Here is a 20804-nt window from a genome sequence, read left to right on the forward strand (position 1 = left end):
GGGTCAGGTTTCTGGAGGGCTCAGCTAGGGTCAGAGTACAAGCGGCGGGGTCAGCCTTCCGGGCGGGTCAGCCGAGATCACGGCCCAAGCCTCGGGGGCAGGCCTGTGGCGAGGTCACTCGAGGTCACGGCACAAGTAGCGGAGCCGGACCTCCGGAGCGTTCTCCAAGCTGAGGTCACGGAATGAGCGGTGGGGCAGACCTTTCAGGAGGCTGCCCAGAGTCACTGCATCTGCTGGCACTGGCTCAGCCTCCCCCACCCGAGGTCACCTGAAGCCATATGTTTGGCGTTGGGGTGCCTGAGGGAAGCAGTAAGCTTGACCAGGCCAGACAAAGATGTCTCCTGAAGAGAGGCAGAGTCTAGTGCTTCCCGAGGCTGCTTCGAAGGACTCGTTCACGGACCTCTGAGAGCGCTGTCAGCTGCTGACGCTGCTGAACTCTGATTGGCGTCCGCTAGAGCGGAGCTCTGGCGATAGCCGACGCTGTCCGCCGCTGTCCCCGACCTGGGCTCCACTCCATGCCCTCCGGAAGTCAGTAGGCTCGTGTCCGCCGCTTTCCCCGACCTGGGCTCCGTTCCGTGCCCTCCGGGAGTCAGAAGGCTCGTGTCGGCCGCTGTCCCCGACCTAGACTCTCCGGGAGTGAGACGGCTCGTGTCCGCCGTCCGCCCTGCGCCGTGCCGTGGCGCGCCGGTGCGCCCTCCGGAAGCGTGGCGGCCCCTCCCGGCGTCGGCTCACTGGCCGGTGTCTCGGCCGGCAGCACCTGAGGCCATGGCTCCAGCCCGCCAGCCTGCGACACGTGACGCTGGACCCAGGGCAGCGCCAGACTGGCGCCAGCGGGCGCGTACCCGGCCTTGGTCAGAGATTTGCCTGCCTGTACGCCGGTTGGATGGAGCCATACCGTATAGCCATTCCTCACTGATGATCTGTGATGCAGCCCAGCTAACCGGCTTCGCTTTCAGTCGCGTGTTGTCCTGCTGCGCGTCCGCAGGGGTGCCACGTGTTGGCGAATCCCGTCTCGCGACTCTCAGCTGAGCTTACCTCGCTGACCCGAGCCGTGCCATGCGGAGCCTGTCCGGGGTCAGCTCGGCAGCCTGAGGCCACTAGCTTACGCCGCGCGCGCATAACCTGCTGACATTAATGACCATAACCAACCGCTCACGCTGATTGTGTACATATGTCATCCGATTCGATGCCAAATATAGTCATCGTGTACTGAAGGGTACTTTTTGTTGCTGATCTTTTAATAACTAAAGCATGAACCATATTGGTCCATGTTGCTGGACTCGACGCAGTGTGCCATTAGATGTCAGTCGTCTATGATATATTTCTGCTTTTGAAAAAAGCATCTTGTGATCGCAGAAGATTGCAAAATCTGTGGCAATCGTGATGACTAGTCTAGGGTCAAAGTGATGAATGGATTTTAACGAGACATTGCTGGCGGTAAGGGGGATACAACTGCTGCAACTGGAGGACTATGATAACTGCAAGATAACTGCAAGAGCAATGTACGGATTCAACGAACTCGGCCAACACCTTTGATGCACCGAGCCCAGACAAGACGCTTCATCCACCGGCTGCGCAGAGCGGCCAAAGCTTGCTTTGCCGACTGTTCTATGCTGAACGGGTTCACGTCCCCTCAAACATAGCACATATGTGCAGGACGAATCGGACCGCCGTGAGACACAGCCAGGCTCGGAGCGTGTAATCCCCTGCCTGTTACATCGGTTGTGCCGCTCGCTCTGTCCGCAGACGCATCACCTGCGATCCCGCGCATACCGCTCATTCCATTTGCGTCAGGAGTCATTCATCTTGCGCGGCCTACACGGCTTTAGCACGTGTGGCTGTTTGCTCTGCTCGAGATCGCATTCCCGCGCGTCGTCGCGTCGGGCGGCGGCGCCTGGGCGCTCGCCGGCTGGCCTGGAGCTGTCCGCTCCAGGGCAGCGCCGCCAGCGTGTCAGCTCCTCCCGTGTCTTCCTCGCTCCTCTCCCCCTCACGGACGGGCCGGCCGCGGCTCGACGCGCACCTGCTGCACAATAAACCCAGCGGGATTTGTGCCGGGGGCGGAGTGTCGCAACGAAATCAGCCGACCGGGCCGGCGCCAAGCGTCACCCGCGGGCGTTACATGCCGACGCCAGCACATCTGACAGCGCTGCGCGTTGTGGCGCCATTGGAGCGCTTACGTTGTGCATGTGGAGTTGAAGTCAAGCGACACACCCACGTGCGCACGGAATGAGAGCCGGGAAGTAAACGGGTGCAGTCTCGTAACCGCCGTGAGACGCTCTGAAATGCCCGCTGGCGGTTAGGTTCGGACCCGACCACCGCTGCCCCGAGTTCATTTTTAGCCTGTGACCTCCCTGCTGCTAGCTCCAAATTGCACACTTACTAGCCGTGACGGCCTGGGAATGTGGCAGCGGGCCAGGGAGCGCGGCACCGTTGACGACGTGACGAGCCGGACTCGGCCTGGGACTCCTGGAACGCGGCACACCGGGACCCCGGCGTATCGCGTTCCAGATAGGGTCTCAGAGAAGCTAGTGGACACGGCGCCTTCCGACAGAGCCTCCTTGCAAGGATTCATAGAGGGGCACATCGCCGTACCAAGGTACAAGACCCAACGGAGATGACCAGGCACCGGAAGACCATGCAACAAAACGACTGGGCGTGGATCTGTTGCATGGTCTTCATGATCGACAACAACCCACCCATTCACGCAGCTCGACACTCACAGTAAAAACAGCCGACTATAGCGGCGATGTATGGTATGTGACATGAAGAACAGTCGTGTTGGTACAATTACAGCAACGATCAGGCCCCTGACCCTGTCCTGGAACCCTAGACGGCAACGCAGCACACGGCTGCTGCGGGGAACAGTCCTAATCCCGGTGCATGCCCTCTGTAGCCGACAGGTCAGAGGAGTGCAGTGATAGATGGGCGGCCCATTCGTTCGATGGTGTGTTAGTGAGGCTTGGCCGGCATCGAAGAAAGCTGAAGAGGCTGCTGTACAGTCGGTTTTGGTCGCGTATGAGACGAGGGGGGTGCTGGGCATCAACAACATTTGGCGTTAATTCAGGAATATATACGAGATAAAGGAATTATTTGCAGCATTTTATTTATTATATCTTCAGGATTTGGCCATACACTTCTGATTGTATAAATCTTTTGGACGAGCGCCCATGCATTTTTTCGCTACATTGCCATTCAGTCGAAGAACTTCGTGTCAGGTGCGGTAGAATTTTACAGCAAAAACTGCGAGCCGCAATCTTTGCAATGCCCGTCCTATGGGTAGGAGGGTCCGTGCTATCCCTCTCTGACGTCACCTGATCTTTAAAGGAGAATTTCACATCTGGAGATATAAAAGCAAGCATCAAATATTACGAAACAAGCTCACTTGTAGCTATTTGTGTTTTTCAAACGGAAAAGACTGCTCTAGACAACTAAATTCTCAGTTTAGTAAATATGCTCCTCAATGCGCCATGGTTTGATTACATCACCGTACCTTATACAACATTGACTGAGAACCAAGTGACGGCAGTTATACCTGGAAATCGCGCTCACGAACGCCAGATATGAATGACTCGACAATTATATTTTTCTGGGCCTTGAACGCCGCACGGCTTATGGCATCACAGGATTTGAATGAGGTTATAACGCCAGGGATGTCTGCATGAGATTACAGAAATAATTTCCCCGAATTAGTCTAGTCATCGAAACAGTCATCGGACTAGTCACCGCGATGTTTTTTTGCGGGCGTGTAACTCAGAAACTAGGGGGACTTAGGTCTTAAGAAGCGCATAATTGTGAACAGCGCCGAAAGGTCTTCAAGGTGGGCATTTCAGTTCAAACTCCCATATAAATATGGAATGCTCCCTTCAGGGGCAGTGTTCCACACCGTGCGCTTCCAGCCGCAGTTCATGCCGACCATGACCCAATAGTGGCCGCGAGAGGCGTCTCGAACCCTCCCCCGCCAGTTCGTCATTAGGGTTGCAGGTGCTCTCACCAACTGAGCTATTGAGACGGATTAAGTGATGGAAGGAAAATATCAATTTCTTGGTTGTGAGCAAGCTTGGGAATACGTATTGGCACCTCCAGAATAATGGAACAACATATTTATAATGAAGAACAGGGAAGCGTAGCAACGTCAGCCTGTCCGTTTCTATTTTCAGAACTGTATCTGACTAGTATGCGGGAAGGGTAATTATCACACGCCAATAAGATCCCTCAATACATTATTTGTCTTCATGAAATCCGCAGTAGCATTCAAACCATACACTGGCACAGCCAGTCGCGTATTTTTTGTTGTTTTTTAAACATACATTTACAAACATCAACAATCACTAGACAATACACACGCAGTAATCAGACATGATATGGGCTGGGCAGCCATCTGCAAAGGTCGACAACGGCCCCTGTGTCGGGGTCGATGCGACGCGCACTGGGGCGACAACAAGCCACACCCAACCTGCCATGGCTAGTGTGCTCTTAGGAATAAGCGTGAGCGTGCTTTGAAAGGGAGAAATGGAAATAGCTTATGAGCCTGGCCAGTCGTGTGTTTTAGTTGGCTGAAGCCAAATCTTCATATGCATATCATATCTTTGACTCCTGAGCACGTCAGTGATGTTTTTTCCTGTATTTTAAAAGGAATTTTCCACATTTGAAGATAATAAAGCAAACATCAGATACAATAAAATAATCTCATTTATGACTATTGGCATACTTTTCAGTGGAAAAACTGCTCTGGACAGCTCAATTTCTGTTTGGTAAATATGCCCCAGAATACGTCATTGTTTGATTACGTCATCGTACCATGCACAACATGAATTGATAGCCTATTGACGGCCCCTTTATCTGGGAATTGTTCTCACAAAAGCCAGATATGAACGCCTGGACAGTTATGTTTCCTTTGGACTTGCTGTGATTCCTTCTGAACATGTGGATTTGTTAGTACGGATGTGCCGAGGTTTTTCAAATGCAAATGCTTGTCCGCAAAACTAACAGCTGACATTCCTCTTGCCTTCCCCTCTGCAGTCCGTCTCAATAGCTCGGTTAGAGCGTCTGTCTTCCGATTTGGGTTTTGGTGTTGGCGGGGGTTCGACTCGATTTATGCATTCATTATTTGGCCCTGGCTGGCATGGACTGCGACCGGCGGCAGCAGGTGCGGGAAAGTCATGTGACGTCAGAGGGTCCTACACTCAGGGTAACATTTGCAATGTCGCGCGTTGCGGAGCGTTATACTTCTGCGTGACATTTTACTGTTAGCACCCACTTTCACGGTCGGATGGTCGTGTCGAGGTCACGCAACAAGCACCACTTGATGCGGGCGATGTCCCAGCAATGTCCCCAATCAAATGGTTGAGACTTATCCTTTCAAAAGAATGAAATGCTGCAATCGATTCCTCCGCTTGTGTCACATGATCTTGCCGACTTTAGGCCGGAAGCCGATGTGTTCCCACCACCCACTAGCCTGATGCGCGAACAAAGCTGACCGCACATCAGCCTCCTCATCTCACTTTAATGCCAGTCAAGCCTCACTGCCACGCCGTCGAAGAAATGGGCCGGTCATCAGTGACTCTCCCGTCCGACCTGCCCGCTGCTGGTGGCGTGCGCCGGGACCAGGACAGTTTGGCACAGCAGCTTTGTGCTGCGGTAAAGTCCAAGGTTCCAGAACCAGCGCCAGGGGACTGCATTGTTGCTATAATCGGACCTTGCGAGAGTAGACGAGCATGACCGGGAATCCGCCTACGGTCATAAATGCTCTCCATCATGTTGCGTGGGAGCTGGGTTTTTCGAGGGGTGTGTGGTACACCAAAAGTGCACCAGGACTGTGGTACTGTACTTAATGTAGAGGGTGTGTGGTACACAAAAAGTGCACCAGGACCATGGTACTGTTCCTAAGGTAGAGGGTGTGTGGTACACCAAAAGTGCACCAGGACTTTCTTTACTATGGTTAACGACGCAGCATATACAAATGCGTTGCCCGGGTTTGCCAAATGCAAACCCGCGGTTGGTAGAAGCGAGGCCCTATAAGCCAAGGCCCTGGACTATAAACGTTAATTCAAATGCCTGTGGCGGATCCGTTGTCGATTGTTCTCGTTCAGGTCGCTGTGTTCTGCAATGGACATACGGCGGTTCTTTACGAAAAATGTAGCTATTTGATGCTCCTTCATCCCCAGTTCGATGTGCACTGTGCAGCCGCTTCTTTTGGGTCCACGAGGTCGCAAGGCGGGTAAGAAAGCAGGAAAGGCCTGCCGCATTCTGCAGGTCTGAATGGCGTGGCTCACTATAACTAGGGAATTTCATGGGACGCCAGAAATAGGAGATAGAAGCAACGTGAAATTTTGTATGCAATTTGCAAAATACCGAAATGATTAGAGATCCAGGTGTGTATAGGTGTGTGAAGGTGTCTAAGGAAGAGGGAGGAGTGTGTGAGCCTTGGCGGGAAGGGAAGAGATGGAGAGGCGAACTGGTTGGTTGCGAACTGTAAGCAAAGACACGTGCGGCACTCATTACTTAGCCCGAATTTCATTTGGTGTGACCGATAAAAATGCACCATTTCCTGGAAATCGACATTCAGCCAGCTGTGGAAAGCTTGTGCCAATATATTTGATTCCACTCATTACCTCGTCAAGGCTCATTGATCCTGTTCTCTTGTTGAACCTCTTCAGTCTTTACTGCTAGAAAGGCCCCTGACCCCAGGGGAATGCTCATCGTTCAGCACGGCCGCCGCAAGGCAAGAGGCTGGGAATGGATAAATGGCCCCAAAACAACTCTCCATTCTCATTCCCCCTCCCCCGCCCCCCCCCCCCCCCTCCCCCCCCCCGGTAGTGGGCATGATAGGACCAGTCGCAAGGTATCCTGGAAGATACAAGTCTGACCAAAATCTTAGTGGGTGCTGACATTCCAGAAAAAGGCTTTCTTCCATGGCAGAAGTTACACGCGACTCAGGATTCTTTCAACACAACACCGGCGGTAGCAGCCTATATAATGTACAATGGACCGGCATTGAACTTGCTTAGACTTACAATGCCGGCACTTTGGCGTTGCCAGAAAAGGTACGATTTGAATGGGATGAGGTGGGGGGGGGGGGGGGGGGGGAGGCTCCTCCTCTTTCTTGCTTTTTTCGTGGTGGAGCATTGCGGAGTACTTGTGCACGGAAAGACTGAATGTTAAAGGGGGTACCGCCCCCCTCCCTCCCCCACAGCACACGCGCTTATTTGGCTGTACTTACATCTCGGCCAATGTATGGTGGTTTGCACTGGGTGTTTTCAGATCAGGTGCTGGTAAATACCAGTTCAAGTGAAACATGCCAAGTCCGGTTAATATTATACGTGGATTTTAGAATGGCGCCGGCGTCAGGCCGGTATCACTTTTCGAACGTTTACAATACCTCTCAGTACGGTTTGCGTGAGCTCCTGCATTTATGTTTCCAGCCTCCACCCGAGCCCATTCCCGTTCCCGATTCCCGCACGACTGCTGCTGATGGTGGCGAAGGGGACATCGAAGAAGGACAACCTGCTGCAAAAAGGATGGCTATGCTCGGTTAGTTAGGACAACATTTTCTTTCTATCGTTTTACGCTTCTATCCACCAAAGTATTTTGGACCAAAACGGCTGGTCATTTGCTGCAAACCATCTTTTCCTGATATGTGATCACCACCCATTATTTGCTTCTGTGTAAATGTTACGTTCCCGATGAAATCATCAGGTGAACCAGCAGCAAAGCGCCGCTGAGATTTGATTCCGGTGCTCATTAACACGTCCCCGCCGGGCCTCAGCTGGCCCTTCGTCCGGCCGGAGAAAGGGCGGATTTCCGCACCCTCCCCCAATGATCTCATCCCCCATCGATGGCATGGGAAAAAGGCACTGGCGGAAAGGTGTCGACGATATAACGCGAAAGCACGTGCAATTTTTTACCCAGGTCAATTTTGAAGTCGCCACAGGTCACAAATAGATCAAGATGCGTGAGTGAGATGAAATGAACATATGTCATATTCTGACCGGCAGAAACTGAGACACAATTTATAACTCTTCACGTGGGTCAGGTTAAGTATGTCATTATTCCAAAAGGACCCACATGGAGAAGGATGACATATTTTCTTTATATTTGCTCGTGCCCAAGCTTTGATGGCTGAATTATATTCATTACTATGTGAGGTAACAAAGAACCGAGGTGAGGAGGTACCAAAGCACAGAGTGCCATTTTGGGTGACGCAAGGGTCAAACTTAAGGTCAATTGAGATCAAATTTTTAAATGCTCAGAATCAAAGGATTCAGTGTTTTAACAGGGGAATTGCAAGATAATGTTTTTCAGATAAGAGCACGTCCAGTGATAATTGTGAGAGGTCAATAGATTGATTTCACTTGTCTTTCACTTCGACGACTCCGGTCTCCAGTGCCACTTTTGCTTCCCACGGCATGCATAAGGAAAGTTCTTATGTTCATCTAGCATCTAATTTAGTATGTTAGTTGCTTTTTAACATTGCTTTTACGTATCACAACTGTCCTTTTACGACCATAAGATATTTCGCGCACACCTGAGGTCAAAACAGGTCGTCGACCTTGGAAGGCCTCTGGTGACCTTTATCTGATCCTCAATGCCATTAAAGGCTATTCTGACCGCGAATTCGAATCCGGCGTTCATTCTTACCTTGCAGTCTAACCAACTGCCGATTTTGGACGAACAGGCGGTGTTTTACAACATGTACCCATATCGCTAGGTCGGGGCCTTACCTAAGGTCACGGTGCTCCGACGACATGATGTTGGTAAATTTTGTGGCCATACTGTTGATAATATATCAGCATCAGCAGGCCGCATGAATTTAACAGTGACCTGTTAAAGCTTGAGCTGCCGTATTCTCAGTTGCGCTTCGTGTCGTTTTACTGTAACCTGCCACACATTTTGAATCAATACAGTGAAAAACATATCCCATTGATCTGAGACTGAAGATAACATACGAAACGCGTAATCAAGTTTAGTGACTCGTGTGGTGATAACCCTGGTGTACCTAACCCGCGGGGATATTTATGCGCTGAAAGCCCAACGCCTATGTGGAATGTATACGAACGTTATGCTATTTCATCAGGATGTTTGTCTAAATATGGCGCGACACACGATTGGACCTCAAACTCCCTACAAAGGAGGAAACCGCTTGCTCAGTATTTGCATTATTGCCAGTGGCATGATATCTCCGAAAATAATATCCCAGTCTTCATCAACAGGCACCAAAAGTTGGTAACTTGGTACACACAGTCAGAAAATGTCTGTCTTACTATCCTTGTGCCCTTTGGTGAGAATTCTCTCATGTTCGTTGGTCAGTTCTAATCCTTGCAACTTCCCTGCTCCTAGATTCCACCCGGTATACTCAACCCGCCTCTTCTGGAACGCTTCTCGCCGCTTCGACGATCTACCCTACTGCCTCGGAGACACACCCTGCCATTCCAGCGGAACCGAGCTGTGCGGCAACTGACGAGTGATATAAGGGAGCCAAATTGAACGTTTAGTGGTTGTCGAACGCCTTCGACTGCCTTCTCCAAGAATACCGGCAGATAAGCGGCAAGGAGCGAGATGTGCTGGTGTGCACCATCTGCGCATAGCACAAGGTGGAGGCAGCAGCTAACAGAGCCACCTCCTGCAGCTCTTCACTACATAAATCCGGATATATACCGGGAGATGCTCAGCGTCGTCACCAAGTTAGGGCGCGCCAAGGTCGGCGCCAAGATTGCCATTGGAGCTGTGAACAGCCTACAGGTCGACGGAAGTATAGACCGTCAGTAGCAAGACAACAAATGTGTCACTGCCAGAGTGAGCGATGCTGACACTGAGCTGCAGACCTTCATTCTAAGCGTGGTGGAACCGGAAGAATATTGCGCAAAAGGTCTGCTAGAGGTGGTGAAAGCTGCTGTCGAAGGGCTTGATCTGCCTCTCGACAAGCTGGTTGGCTCGACCACGGACGGAGAGAGCGTCAACTCGGGTCGCAGCAAGGGTCTCTGGAAAAGGCTCAATGACCTGCTGGGACGTGACCTGATCACCATATGGTGCGTGTGTCACAGAATCGACCTAGCCCTTGAGAGCGTGGAGAAGACGGTATCGGAGATCTTGCACTGGCAGACGGACCTGTGTGCTCTAATAACGCACTTCCGAACACCGAAGTCCAGGAACAAAAAGCTCCGCGAGAGCAGCGAGAAGGTGGTCACTTTTCCCCAGCACTTCGAGGTCCGTTTCGCCGAGCACCTGCTGTCGTCAATCAACGCTGTCCTGACGAACCTAGCGGTCTGTAGAGAAGTACGGCAGGAGACAGCAGTAAAAGGCAGCAAGAAAGAGAAGGCTGAAGCCGAGGGCTTTATCAAGAAATGGACCGCGGGCGGGCGCGCGGTCCGTGTGACGAGCGTCATGGCCGCCATCTGCGGAATCGTCTGCCACCCGCAGAAAAATTCCAGTGCGGGGACCTGGTACTACCAGATGTGCTGGAGGACCGCAATGCTGCGCAGCTGCAGTTGGAGTTAATGAAATAGGAGCCTCTGCCTGGTGGACAGGAGGACAAGTTCATTCTAGCTGCAGACGAACCAGTCGTCAGAGCGCACAACAGCTTCGTTTTGACGAAGAGGACATTTGAAGCTGTGCATAATGAGATCGTTCAGGCCGCGAAGAACTTCCTGGGCGACAAGCTTGATGTCGAGCAGAAACAAGTTGTGCAGGACATGGTCGCTAGGACTGAGTCCAGGTCAGCGAAACAGTTCATCGCTGCCGGTCGCAGCTTGGCATCCGAGCTGTTCGGCAGAGAGAGCGTGGCCCAGTTCACAAGAGACGCCTGTGACCAGTGGGGCAAGATGAGCGACGCCAGAGACCGGCATCCTGGCACGAAAGACAAACTGATGGCGATGACGAAAGACGCTAAAGGCGTCTGCCAGCAACTCTTGTCGTCGCTCCTCTGCGTCACTCCGCACAGCATGGGCACCGAACGTGCCGTGTCGCACCAAAACACTGTGCGCAGGAGCCATCGCCTGGGCATGCGTCTGCCAACGGTGAACGACCGACTTGTCATCAGTGTCAACTGCTTGGGCACCGCGAGGTTTGACCCGCGTCCGGCGTTGGCGGCCTTCCTGGCAAACAAAGACAGGCGCAAACGTCAGCCGGACCCGGAGAGGTACAAGCAGCGTGAATTTGCCAAGAAGTTCTTCCGCTCCGAGGGATCGCTGTTAAGTGTACTGGGTCACGTTGGGAGCACGCGTGTCAGCGAACTGTGGCGTTGTAGAAGCTGTTTGGTTCCAGTCTGACCATAGCCTGCAATACATGTGAATGACCCCACTTTTGGCTTTTCCTTTGAATGTGTCCAGCTTTGATGCCACTCTGGCGTGATTTGCTTCATTGTCATCCAATTGCCAACAGTTCATATGCATCGATGCACTGTCATGTGCATGACACAGGATGTACATAAAGCAAAGCCGTCCTGGGTAAAACTGCCCGTTGTTTAACCATTAAGTTACCGAGCTCAAACAGGTCATAAGTCAATTGCGGTGAGGTTGTAAAACAGCTTGGAAATATTGAAACCCGATACACGATATCTATCTCGATCATAGCAGCTTGGGAGCCTCAGCAAGATGGCATAGGCGTCCGATGTCCTCAGTCTGCATCCATCCATTACCATGCATTTAGGTCAAGGCGTGAAGCCGGATTGCTGAAAATGAGTTCAGTGAGATGCATCGCGCGGGCTATCATTGTATTCAGATCAATTACGACGTGACAAAAACTTATCAGCGGTTCTTCAGTGTTTGCGGAAGAAGTAGAACAAATGTACACCGTGGAGATAATTGAAACTCAGCAAACATGCCTCTTTTGTGTTCAGCTGACAGTTCCGGGTAAAATTACCTGAAATATAGATAGTTTCGAAATCATTTCAGTTCATGACTGATTTGGACGATCTTTCTTGGGACGGAATCTCCCGTACTGCTTTTGGCGGGCCTGGGCCCCACCAACATTTTTGGTGGGGCCCATTTGATTTTCCGGTCGGTGCTGTCTTAAAAATTCAGCGAAATCGGCTGAGAGGTTTGCTTAATGAGGGATGGGGCTATGATCATTTTTTGGATTGCCCCCCCCCCCCCACCCAGTGATAATTCCTTGTCCCAGGCCCTGGGCTGTGGATATCTGACAACAATAATGTGAACATCTTAGCTATCTGTTGGCCAAAGCCTTATGACAGTACCACAGCGTTACGAAGATACAAGTCCGTCAATATTGTGGCTGCCCCCACCGCGTTAGATAACTGACGATGCAGAATTTCCGGCCGGCTCTTTAATACTATTTCGCAGTTCGGACGTATGGTCTTGCTCGTAACCATAAAGTTAAAAACCTCGTTTGGAAGACCCAGATCAGTTCTGCGTATGACCCTATTTCTGTCAAGCTACGGGAGACCCTTTGCAATCATCTTTCCAAACACGTTTCAAAGCTTCATAGTCCTTAAATGTTGGCTGTTCCGGCTGTAATGTCTTGCTTTAAGCTGCGCTAGGTATCGCTGATGACCTTCCGAGCTATAACACAGTGAGGCACGGCTCCCTTGACACAGCTCATGCAGGCGAAGGGTCTACAGACTTCACAACGGCACTAACCTAAGCCAATGTCCTACAAGAAATATGCACCGTTGGCTCACAGTACACCGCCGGCCAGTACATCAAAATACATCGCAAGACGTCTTCAATTTTAAGGTACCAATGCAATGCTCTCGTGGTCCCACCGATGTGCATGCCCCCGTTGCACCGGCGGCGGCGGCAGCGGCGGCGGCGGCCGACTCGCCTCCGGTGTTGAGCGACCGGCCGCGAGCCACGCAGCGGGGTCGACCCTGGCCGCCGCACGCGACAGCCGGCGGCTGGCGTCGCCCCCGCCGCCGCCTGACCCCGTTTCTCGGCCGGCGGCGGCTCGGGTCTCCGGCGGGGTCGGGCGCTGGCCCTGACCCCGGCCCTGGCCTGCCGGCTGCGACAGGAGACACCCGGCCGCCGCCGCCGCCGCGCTGATTAGGACCTGGCCCAGTTACACGCGGAATTTATTGGATTCTTACTAGCCCGTCGTCGCGGCATGTTGGACCAATTTGTCCGACAAAACGGTCTGCTGGCGACCGGGAGCGGACGTGTGGAATGACAGGCACACGTGTGACCAGCAGAACGTCCAGGAAAGAGACGTCTGTAGCTTCGAAAATTTTTGGAGGACATGGATCTGTATCTTTTTATGAATACGATTGATCTGGCTAGGTGATTCGATGTGTATGGGCACAGTATTGTTCGTAAGTGATATAGTCTACCTAGTACCTGGAGGAGCTGAGACAATGGGGAATTGAAAAAAAATGTAAATAGGCAAACGATCCAGCTGCGCTTGATGGAATGCTGAATGACGCGTCCTCATGCTGAATGACGGGTTCTCATGCCGAATGACGGGTTCTCATGCTGAATGGCGCCTTCTCGCCGCCCGAGCAATGTACTTCAAAGGCTGCTTTTGGCGAGGACTCACCGTCTCGTCCTGGAACCACGTGCATTGCAACGCCGCGTATTGTCTCCAAAACATATATATTATGGCATATTGACACAAGTGACATTAAGCAATAATTATGTAGTAATTATGCAAGAGGATAGCCTTTTAGATTACACAAACTAGATAACACTTGATGAGATAATGTAAAATATGTCACAAATATATTGTGGTATATTTGAGCGAGCGGGCGACCAGAACAGTATATTTGAATGTTTCTTGACACTTATTTTTATAAGGGATATTATACTCTTTCATCACAAAACCGCTACAGCTAGAGCGATTAAACTTGACCTTGCCCTTCTTTCAATGTGACATATTTTGACAAAATCAAGATATTCTAAATGCATCACCCATGTTCCAGGCTCCAGGCTGCAACGCATTTTCTATTATAATCGGAAGTATGGCATAACCATACATCATAACCATACATATCGATGCCATTACCTCCTCTACACTGGATTGCCCATGTGGCTGTGGAGGATATGCCAGGAGGGTGAGGGCGGGATGAATCGACTTTTGATTTGGTACTGTAACCAGAGCGTGGTAACCAGGTAACCAGAGCGTGCTTCCTCTTGTGATTACAACCCGCTGCCGACCATTCTTATCGCACGCGCATTGTCGAGGCGCATGGAGGAAGTGATGGGAAAGGTAGGCGTCTTGTGTTAACAAAGCGTCCACGGCACCCCAAGCAGAGATGATATGCTCCTTTTCATGCCCCAGCAACAAGCCCCAGCATGCCCAAGCATGCCCAGACAACAGCATGCCCGAGTTGATATGCTCCTGTGCTGTTAAGTCACGGGCAGTGCCGGGTATCGAAATATGAGGAAAGAGTGACAGCTATGGCTTATACAACGCTGAATGATATCCAAGAGTGTTTTGTCCGCGGCAACTTCGTAAAGGTATGCATCCGACTGATACTGATCTCATTAATTTGTAAATCAGCCACGGATTGGGCATCACGCATTATCTTATGTTTGTGTTTGTTGCAGCGTGACGTCCGGTAGGGTTTCTGCATTCGAATATCGAGCTAGACGTATCTTAATATTGTACTCCAACATCGGATTTTTGGGGCGTGAATTGTCTGGTGTAAATTGGAGTGAATGTGTGGTGTATGAGAGATGTTTCTTCATGCCAAGTTCCGCACTGCATGCGATACGCAATAATACTTAAGACATGAATATATATATATATATATATATATATATATATATATATATATTACACTCTCTCCTCTAAGCATCGGCGGCGGGTGATATGTCGTTATCACCAAATACATCCGGTCATAGTCAACCCGTGCCATTCAGGTCATGATTATAAAACATCCAGCAGGGCCAGGAAGACATGCATCAGCTCGCAGCCGATGCTCCAGCAGGGAGGTATCGCCTCAGGTGGCGATGAGACATACAGGCACAACAAGCAGCAGCAGCCCGAGAGACAGCGAGCCATGCCAGTGCCCGACACCGACACCCGACGCGTCTCTGCCCCGTCCTGTACCCGTCTCTCGGTTCGGCACGGCGGCATACGTGCGGAATCGGCCTGACAGATGGTCTGGTCATGCCAGTGCCCGACACCGACACCCGACGCGTCTCTGCCCCGCCCTGTACCCGTCTCTCGGTTCGGCACGGCGGCATACGTGCGGAATCGGCCTGACAGATGGTCCGGTCATGCCAGTGCCTGACACCGACGCCCGACGCGTCTCTGCCCCGTCCTGTACCCGTCTCTCGGTTCGGCACGGCGGCATACGTGCGGAATCGGCCTGACAGATGGTCCGGTCATGCCAGTGCCTGACACCGACGCCCGACGCGTCTCTGCCCCGTCCTGTACCCGTCTCTCGGTTCGGCACGGCGGCACACGTACGGAATCGGCCTGACAGATGGTCCGGTCATGCCAGTGCCTGACACCGACACCCGACGCGTCTCTGCCCCGCCCTGTACCCGTCTCTCGGTGCGGCACGGCGGCACACGTACGGAATCGGCCTCCCAGCCAGCTCCTCAGGTTCGTCGTGAGAGGGCATCCGACCCTCTAATCCTCAATCTTGCTTTACCCTTCTTCCTCGCGGCACCCCACCTATGCTGGGGCAGGCTGCATGCGTCAGCTACGAGTGGGGCACGAACCCCGTGGGGAAAGGGACCACGACCGGGTACGGTTGCCCCCCCCCCCCCCGGGCGCATGCAAGTCTGCCCGACCATTAGCCATTTTTCCTTCACCCCATGGCCCTGAAATGGTCATTTCTGGTCGAAGGCGCTCTAATCCAAGCAACCAAATTGTCGTGGTGTCGAAGTGCCTTGTGGACGAGACAGATTGTGTGGTACTCGGTGAGGTTCTTTGCGCCGAGCTGCCTCAGCCTCCTTAACAGATCGGGTGCAGGTATATAATATCCGAGACCTATCTAATATAGGTGTATAGTATCTGCGACCGTCATATTCGTGGCCGGAGATATATAAGGCTTTCAGTTGCGGTGCGAGCTGGGCCGGCTTGTCCAAGCCATCCAATTGACTACGACGGCCTGAAGGGTTTGCTCATAAGAGCGTCAGTTCGCGCGGTCATACTGGTTGAATCGCTCAATTTCCAAACGCACAGTACATTTAAACCATCATGCGTGCGTTTTGAAAGGGAAATGCATGCGATTGATGCTGACAAATGGGTAGACATATTCGAGCTAGTGGAACTCAATCCATGGAATATTGTTATTGGCGGAACGCTCCAACTAGTGCAGCAGCATATTTAGATTAATTACCTTATCTGATAACGCCAGTGATGTCCGGAAGCTTGCCTGCAGCCAACCTCAGCACAGAACAATGATGTATGCTGCGCTTAACTCAAGCCGCTTGCCACAGTGCCAAAAATAGCACTGCGAAACCCTATTTTTTGATCCGCCGATCTGCGCGCGAAGGCATAACGAAGGTTTTCAAACAATATCTCCGGGTTAACGACGGCAGTTTAGAATGACGGACGCAGCATAAAGCAGCTGATGGTGTGTTTATAATCAGACGCTTTGAGCACTGTTTATGTGATTTGGACTCGTATGACGTAAGGCCTGGCGTCAGGTCGCTGTTACCGGTGATGCCCCCCACCGGAAATACGTCAGTAGCCTGAGATGGAGCCCTCGTGTAGCTGGATGTGCGACATTTGAAGTACTCCGCGTCGGTCGTCATCTAGACGGCATGGCTGATTGCATGAAAGGAGTTCAAGAACTGCCTTTATTTCTAGTAACGGGCCCAATCAAGCTCGGTGGTTATCATGAGGAAGGTAGCATACCTACCCCAGGGTGCCCATGTACCGCCTGATCGCAGCGTATACCCTGGACGGCCACCTGGACAGCCACCTGGCCGGATGGCGGGACTACCCACTATGAAACGTGATCGGGTAGGGGAAGGCGGGACCGCCCCGCGCGACAGGTGGCCGAGTATCGGGCTCCGTTCTACGCGATACCAGGTGCTGGGCCCGCCGCGTGTGACAAGTGACTGGATGCTGGGCCCGTCCCATGTGACACGTGACCGGGTGCTGTTGCCGTCGGCGGCGGCTATTTGCAGCGCGGGTCCGTCCCGGGCGAGGACATTTGTCAGCACCGACCCTGGCGGCCCGGCCTGTTGACTCTACGACGCGATGACGGGAGAATTAGGGTCAGCCACCTCCGCCCCCGGCCGGCGCCGGCGACCAATCCGGGGACGCTGCGCCGGTCACGTGACCTCTACCGACGTCATTCATGCCGCCCGGTCACGCCAATCAAGCCCGCGGCTACAAAGTGGGACATAGGTGGCGGACAGCGGCGCCGGCAGCGAGCAGCGTTTGTCAACTGGCCGCCGCCTTTTTAGTGGCCGGGGCAGAAGGACGGATGGAGCAGGGCGTGCCGAGCGAGACGGATAGAGACGCCGCTGGTACTGACGCGACTCCATTCATTCAGCTATTTGTTTGCACTGCCGTGTGAGCGACAGACGCTCGTAAACGCTACATGTTTCCTGAAATCCGCGGACAGCGGCTAAAAATCGCAGCAATCCGGCATGTTTACTGAAAACAATCGCATAATTTGCAGTCCTGCTGAAGGTAGGAAAACCGATCAGGTCTCAAAAATTGTTTTCGAAATTCGAAATTGAATATTTCAAACTACCGGAACCAGTGGCAGGATTTCTGGCCAGCCAAGCAGATCACGCAAAGGTTAGGCATGTGTGGGGATTCTCAAAGGCATGAGGTTTCATGCGTTTGAATGCAACAGAGACTACTGTGGCCGTGTTACCTCGCCAATATACAAACACAGATGTTGGTCTACAGAGGTCATGTATATACTTATCCAGAAGATTTTAGTTAAAATATAGGGATATGGTTAAAAGCTAAAGCTAACTTCGCGAACCGAAAAAAGTCATAGAAATCGGTAGCCTAGTAACGTGAAGGCCTCAACGAGGCTGGATATTCCGATACATTTCTAGGTAAATTTTCCTTGGATAAGACATACCACAGGAGACTGCACACTTTTACTGCACAGACTGCGTCATTATGGAATTGGTCTCCCTCGGTTTGAAAGTTATCTTGCCTGCAGGACCCAGGCGTCAGGCTGCTCTCACGCACCCTGCGCTCTGTCTGGTGTGCGGCAAGTCAGTGTATTCGGCCCTGTCCTATTTTTATCTGCGCGTCCATGATTTGTCCGCACCTGTCGACGACCTTTGCTATACGCTGAGGAATCACAGGGTATGATATCCGGACCACTGCCAAAGCATTAACATTATCACTAACTAACATTCATGTGCTGTAAATGTGCTTAAGTGCGTTCATGTGCTAAAAGCACTAACATTATCACTTCCTTCTTGGACTGCGCTTGTCAAGCCTTAAGCATAGTTCACTCGCGACCATGCAACCCGTGCGACGTTTCAAACGTAAGCGGTCATGTTTGGTTGTTAAGAAAATATATGGCACTCTAACCTCAAGGAGATCGCGAGATTTGAATCCACCTTTCTCATATGTCTATGTTATTTGGTACGAGTCGCGATAGATCGCTGTCTCAGCTGGAGCAAACACATCTACAAACACATCAAGCGCGGGCAAATGTGCGGCGAGATGATTCTCCTCAGTCTCTATGGCCATGACATGTCGGTAAAGATCGCTGTGCTCTTTATGAGTTACTTGTTCCCTCTCTGGCTTAGTTTTCATCTTAATGCATACGGTAACTGAGGCGCTGAACAGAGAAAACAATCCATCAAGTAAATGAAATTGGTTGCCAAATCGCGGACCCACGGGCAGTGAACCTGGTCTTGCATGACAAACAGACCTCTCAGCACAAGGCCGTTTCGAACGAAACCACCCACCAATGTCACCTTTTCCCCTGAGGGTGTGTCATCACAATAGCCGAGTCATTTAAAACACGACAGCCGGAAATGAAAAGTCGACAGCGGGATAAGACGGTCCTCATCCTGCCTAAATTAGAGTATAAAATGTCTAAGGTTTTTATGGCTCTGAACTTTGGAAAGGTCAGTGCTCTCGGCTTAAAAAATATTGTAAGATGATGCAAAAAATATTCAGAAGGTTGCCAGCTCTTTTTAAACAAATGTGAATGAGCACGATTTCTACTGCGCTTAATGCGCTCTCGGTATTGAATTATTGGCTCTTCAGATGTGCTATCTACATTTGCTACACACATGTATGCAGCCTGCCGTAAAACCCTTAGCCCTGCCGTTGGCAGGGGCGTAAAAATGTACACGTAAATACAGAATATGACGTCACCACGCGAGAAGGCTGCGCCAGCTTCAGAGGCCTGTCTGCTGCAGCCAGGGGAATGCATCGCCCGTCCATCCACCGGCGGCAAAAAGTGTGGCGGTGGGGTGGTGGTGTTCACAGTCAATGCCAGACATGTCCCACATGCGTGATATACATCCCCAAGACTGGCCAGAAGTGCACGCTTCGGTGCGTCACGAGCTTCTTGGAGAGCTGCGGGTGAATAACACACAGACCCACGAGGCCGCTACCGCTACTAGGTACTGGAAACAGGCGACAGTCGACCGGTCCAGTGTTCCGTCGAACGTGCTGCACCGTTTGTGGCTTTCCGACCCGAAAAGGTGTCAGTTTTGTGCGAGGTAACCCTGATGGTGGTTCCTAAGCCTTGATGCTTATATAGGACACCCCAAACTCTAAGTCAGGCCAAACAACCAGGTCATGAGTGCTGGAAAAATGACCGAAAAAGGTTTAAATCCCGTTGCTCTCTGCTGGATGTGGCTCAGTTTAAGTGTATATACTGGTATGGTATGTATATACTTGTGTGGTGTATATACTGGTATGGATATCACGACAGTAACTCTTCAGAGTTCTAAGCTATGGCAAAGTGATAGCACTGGACAGTTTTGAGGCCTGCAACGCCTCACTTAGCAGGCGATGCACTTTTTCTGATCGAGGGACGATTAACGTATGCTGCGCTGGAAGTTTCAGTACGTGGTGTGTATTGAAATACTCCACATGAGTTCTGATATCAGTTGGCTTAGTGCAGTCGAATAGTACCATTGGCCTGATGTGATCGTAAAATATCCGTTCCCAGAGAAAGGGCTTAGAACGCGTATTGGATCCTAAATGTCTGGCATGTGCCATTATCTCAAGGCCGTAGCACGTGACGTCACACGGTCCGGCGGAGACCGTGCCACAAGCAGAGCGGCACCGCGCGGCAGCATGGCCGTGAAGAAAAGACAGCTTCTTCGGTTGCGCCGCTGGATCACCAAACCACGCATCGCGGAGAGGCTCCTCATGCACATTAATTCATGTCGTCTGGCAAGTGCGTGATCTATGGCTATTCTGAGCCTTAAGACGAGCATATATAACACGACAGGCTCAACTAGTGACATTGCTAGTGCCGTGGCTATTGCTCACTGGCGCCAAAAGCACACAGTTGCGTGGTAAAAGCATGAGCATGTTAAAATCAACAAAACTTCCGCTTATTTAGCCGATGCATCAGCAATCTCTCATAACACCCTCCCGGATCTCGGTCAACTCCCAGGCGCTGGCAGCCAAAGACAGATCGTGGAAAGCAGTCGCGACGGGCGCCTGGTTTTCCGCGGATGGTGATTGCGGAATCACGAGCCGCTCACCCCTTCCCACCGCGTCGCATGTTAAGTGGTGGCGCCGTGCCGTCGGGCGCCATCTATTTCGGTCGATCCGTGTTTGCGCCAGTCAGCCGCGGGATTCCCGGCGGCTGGGGCAGATCGCCGGCTGCCTTCCTCGCCGGCCTCAGCTGCTGCTGCGGCCGCACCCAGCTCAGGCTCACCGTTGACGCTCACGGGCTGCTGGCGGTGCAGGCGACTCCACTGAACTCCCCCCGGGGCCGC

This window comes from Pollicipes pollicipes, unplaced genomic scaffold, assembly GCF_011947565.3.
Source record: "Pollicipes pollicipes isolate AB1234 unplaced genomic scaffold, Ppol_2.1 Scaffold_7231;HRSCAF=8579_pilon_pilon_pilon, whole genome shotgun sequence".
NCBI lineage: Eukaryota > Metazoa > Arthropoda > Thecostraca > Pollicipedomorpha > Pollicipedidae > Pollicipes > Pollicipes pollicipes.